The sequence below is a fragment of the Mytilus californianus genome, unplaced genomic scaffold (genome assembly GCF_021869535.1).
Source record: "Mytilus californianus isolate M0D057914Y unplaced genomic scaffold, xbMytCali1.0.p SCAF_85, whole genome shotgun sequence".
Classification (NCBI taxonomy): Eukaryota; Metazoa; Mollusca; class Bivalvia; order Mytilida; family Mytilidae; genus Mytilus; species Mytilus californianus.
The window spans coordinates 345,015-350,378 of NW_026262740.1; the positions used below are offsets into that span (position 1 = coordinate 345,015).

At 32.5% G+C, this 5,364-nt stretch overlaps 1 long non-coding RNA gene across 1 annotated transcript; it reads left to right on the top strand.

Annotated features, from left to right (window-relative positions):
* Nucleotides 1-628: 628 nt before the first annotated feature.
* LOC127713898 (uncharacterized) lies at nt 629-5,067 on the top strand. Its single transcript, XR_007987524.1, has 3 exons — nt 629-673; nt 3,675-3,749; nt 4,979-5,067. It is a non-coding gene; the product is annotated as an uncharacterized LOC127713898 (long non-coding RNA).
* Nucleotides 5,068-5,364: the final 297 nt, after the last annotated feature.

Below are 5,364 nucleotides of genomic sequence, written 5' to 3' on the forward strand. Positions count from 1 at the left end.
CAAGGTTGTAGCCTCAAGAGAGATTAGTAAGTAACGTTTTTCATTATACGATAATTGAAAAGACATTATCCATGAAGGTAGAATAAATAAGGTTTGAATGAATAAACAAATCAATAGAAGTATCTTTATGGGTTCAGTGAAAAGAGAATAGAACACCAGATTTATTATAAAACTACAAGTTTTTATACTCAATTTCATATGTAATCATGTACAAAACCAAATCCAATATTAAAGTCATCTGAGGATAAAGATAAGGTTAAAGCTAAGTATAAGGGTAGGGATAATGTTAAGTATAAGGTTTAGTATAATGTAAAAAGTTAGGGTTAGGGTTTGATTTCAATAACTTTGTCATTCCTTTTTTCAGGTCATTCTAGTATTTTCAGAGTAGTACCAAGGTTGTAGCTTCAAGAGAGATCAGTGAGTAATGTTTTCTCATTATACGAAAAATTAAAAAGACATTATCCATTAAGGTAGAAGCAATACGGTTTAAATGAATAAACAAATCAATAGAAGTATCCTAATTTGTTCAGTGAAAAGAGAATAGAACACCAGATCTATTATAAATCTGCAAGTTGAACATGTACTCATGTACAAAACCAAATCCAATATTAAAGTTATCTTTTTTCAGGTCATTTTCCGAGTAGTACCGAGGTTGTAGCTTCAAGAGAGATTGGTAAGTAATATTTTTTCATTATACTAAAATCAAAAAGGCATTGTCCATGAAGGTAGAATAAATAAGGTTTGAATGCATAAACAAATCAATAGCAGTATCCTTATGGGTTTAGTGAAAAGAGAATAGAACCAGATCTATTATAAATCTGCAAGTTGGACATGTTATCATGTACATAACAAAATCCAATATTAAAGTAGTCTGATGATCAGGATAAGGTTAAGAATAAGGTTACGTCTAAGGATGAAGATGAAGTTAAGGGTAATGAGATGGTTAAGGTTAAGTACACGATTATGTCTGAGGACAAGGTTAAGGATAAGATTACGTCTAAGGACAAAAATTATGATGATTATAAGGTTAAGGTTAATGATTGATAATTATAACATTTCGTCTGACGATAAGGTGAAGTATAAAATTACTTTTGAGGATAAAGAAAAGATTAAGCAGTGAGTGTTGATAAACTTAAGATTATAATATAGTAGAAGTCCAAAGTTGAATATAAGTCATTGTATACGGTTGAAATAGTAAGAAATGTATGATCACTCCACATTTTTGGATAATATCTTGTATTGCATTTACAAAAACTTTGCATTATTTTTAAATAAAAGTCATATAAAATTAGATGCTTTCTACTTGTAATACATATTCATTTATCATGGAAGCAATGCATTTCTGTATTGTGTAAACGTTTGAGTGGGTTAAGATTGCAGTGTAGAAACGATATGTACGAAATAAAATCCAATATTATAAATCACCTAAGGATAAGGATAAGTTTAATAATTAGTTTAAGGATAAGGTTAAGTACAATGTTAGGTCTAAAAGGAGAAGATAAGGAAAGATATAAGGTTAAGGGTAATGATAGGTATAATGTTAAGTATAAGATTATGTCTGAGGGTAAGGTTAAGCATAAAAAAAAATTGAGAATAAAGATATGATTGAGGAATGATTGTTGATAAACGTAAGATAATAATATAGTATCGGATAAGTCCAAAGGATTAGGGTTAGGTCTATAGACAAAATCGGGGTGTAGACTTAGACAGAAGGGTATATTAAGGTTGTGATATGGCTGACGTAGAAATATTTGAGGGTAAGGGTTAGGGTAAGGGTTAGACAGAACTTTTTTTTTCCACAAAATGTATAATTGATCAGGTGGATATGATGGAGCTCTGAATAATGGAATATTTGAACTATCCTTATGCATTCGTTGGATTCGAATCTCATATCGAATTTAGACAAGCTATCATTTTTTGTCAAAATGAAAACCTAGATGTCCTGGACTTTATGTTAAACGGAGAAGAATACATAGCTATTTTTTGTGAGGTCGGCTTTGATGATTTAATAGTTTACTGCCAATTGCACAGTCTTGATTTTGTTTATTTTGTTTTTGACGACGACAATTAAGTAGAAATATTCTTCACATACAATTTGAATGGACTAAGAACAAGGTAAATATGTATATCTTCTGGTGTTAAGATAAGAGACAGAAACACATAAGTCCTAAACAAACTGACAAAACCATGGCAAAACCGATAACCACTTAAAGATTAACAGTAAATCATAAAAGGCTAAATTGATTGATTGATTGTTGGTTGCTTAACGTCCAGTGGCAAATATTTCATGCATATTCAGGACGAGAACAAGTTAACAATAAATACAATAGGTAGGTTCTTTAATAGGGGCTTCCGGGATTAAGGTCGGAGAAATTTAGACTGCCACGGGAAATGAGGGTATATTGGATAGGGACAGAAATTTAGCCTTGTAACAGGTCACATACGGACCCCTCAAAGAGTTGTTGCAAGGGTTCTTAACGTGCAAAGAGCGTGGCACTCTCTTTACACGAGGCATCGGATTTAACGTCCCCATTCTGACCGGACGTGGCTGCAAATTTGTACATCCCGCACAGCCGAAAGGACGCCCCACTTTAGCAAGGGTTTTACTGCCGGTCGGAGGAAGACCAATGATGACCATACTTCTATACCCCAGTCACCCTTGGGGGGCATAAAAGGCTAAATATAAAGAATTTAAAACTAAATAATTTCAAGTCAACCAGGATGCCATTTGTTTGCAATTGATAACAATTTTCAAGAAGCACAAATTTTCTTAAGCATACGTAGAGAAGTAGGTTACGATGAAGGTAAGGAATATGATACGATATGAACAAAATGAAATTGTTACCAAGAGTTTATCTGAGGACAAGGATTAGAGTAATGATATAAATAAGGTCAAGTTTAGGGTAAAGGAACAAGAATAAATTGAAAGAAAAAATAAGTTAATTAAAAACCATTTTTCATAGAACAATTGCGTGTGGATCAGGACAACGTAAACAATAAGATTGTGGATAAGAAATGTTAAAAACGGTAATGATTATTAATGACGTCAGCTTTAACCTATACTGAAAAGCAGTTATGACTGCCAATTTACCTGCCGGTTTTCTAGTTTTACTATTTAATTCACATTATTATCAAGTTCAAACGTTTAGCATAACATTCGGGTATCATTTTGAATACACATACTTTAACGATATTCATATTCTACTTTTTTACTGAGGACATTGAGCTTACTGTCAATCCTGAAATTAGGAATAGAGCCTGGGGTAAATAAAAAATTGGAAAATATTGGCTAGTCAAGCTCATTAGTCGAAAATGAACTGATAATATCATACAATAGCAAAATGAAGAACGACCGAAAAATAAATAACAGCCTACATAGAAAACTGAGATTGAACAACACAAACTTCATTGGTAAAGATGAGTCATCGCAATGTTACAGGAAGGAGTGATGGTATGACTGGGGATACGTTGTACTGCAAGATGTGATCCAGGATAAATTTAAGAATGAATACAGAGTTTAAGGATAAGTCTTAGTTTTAAATGACGAATTAGTCGCTTAAGTTAGGGTTTAAAACAGCGGTAACTTGCTGGCTAAAAGCAATGTAAATTGAAAGTTTGAGTTTTCAAAACAAGAGTTATCACAAGGCAAACCAACGTTTTTCTAATTTTTTCAGATTGAGTCATGGCAAACCCAACTGAAACACAATCAACAGAAAACTACAAAAGTTCTGATGATGAATCAGAAAGTGGTAAGCTATCGAAGTTTTAAAGTCAAAACATATCAATGAGACATGAGATACATTTATTGCCTTTATAAGTATATTGAACAGAAAGTTGAATCTTCGCTTTTACCTCAACCCTAAACCTGAAGTTTTTGAGTTTCAATAGTCTTGTAAAAAATAATTGCATTCATAATATCGAATACCTCCTCCTCCTTTCCTATAATGGAAAATGACGTACTGTATCATCCTAAGAGAGAACGATACATATAATTTTATACGACTAAAACGAATCTTATGTTCTCATAAAAGAGAAGCAAAAGATATCAAAGGGACATTCAAACTCACAAGTCGAAAATAAACTGACAACGCCATGGCTAAAAAAGAAAAAGACAAGCAAAAAATAGTTCACCAAACACAACATAAAAATTGAGGAACACGAAACCCATCAAAAATGTGGGTGATGTTATGTCGTTATTTCATTTTGTCTCTAAAAAAGGCACATATCGGGTGATTCACTACAGTTCAATTATTATTGATTCAATTCTAACATCTATAGGCCACCGACCATTCCTCTTTTGAGGTTGAGGTGGATCATTGACGATCACAAAAAAGATTGGGCTTAGACTGACGTTTAATAACGACATGTTCGAAATAGAATTTGATATTAAAGTAGTTCGAGGATAAGGGTATGGTTAATGAATAGTATAAGTTGTTGTCTATGGATAAAGATTAGGTTAAGTTTAAGGAAAACAATAAGTATAAGTTTTACATTACGGGTTAGTATAAAGATATATCAAAGGATATAAGGTTGTAAGGGTAATGATGGGGATTATGTTTGGTTGAAGGTTATATCTAAGTTTCAGGAGAATGATAGGGATAAGGTTGAATAAAATGTTATAGTGCTAATAAGGTAAAGCTGTAAAATGCGAACTAAAATCTAATTATAAAGTCTGAGGAATGAGGGTGAGGTAAATTATAAAATGCAGATAAGAATACGTTTAGAGATGAGGTTAAGTGATGCTATCAGGGTTAGGCAAATAATTCAAGTAAACGCATCCGGCAAACGCAAATGATCACTCTATGGTTTTGGATAAGATCGTGTTTTCTATTTACGAAGTAATTGTATGATTGCAAAGTTATTAATCACCCATTACGAACAGATAGTCGATGCTCAGGAAAAACAAAGCAAAACATTAAAAACACTCTTGTAAGCTGATAGTTCATATTGATCCATCACCTCTTTCTTTTTTTTTTAGAATGTATATCACTTTCAAACTTAGAACTGATAGTTCAACGGAAGTTTGACAAATTCAAAGAAGAAATTCTCGAGGAAAACAGAAGCGCCCTTTCAGGGCTAATAAACGACAATGAAAAAAAAAGAACGGAAGTGGTGAACTTGAAAAACAAAAACAAAGAGTTGGAAAGAAATCAAATAGAATTACAAAGTGAAATTAACACAATAAAGACAGAAATAGAGAAGAAGGACATGGACACGGATGTTGATGAAAACCAAAATGAATCTCAGAACCAGAATGAAATAGCCTTGTTAGGTGTTACCATCGCAACATACAACATTGAACTGAAAAAAATCAAGAATGACATTGACATGTATAACAAAACTAATGACCAAGCTTTGGAAAAT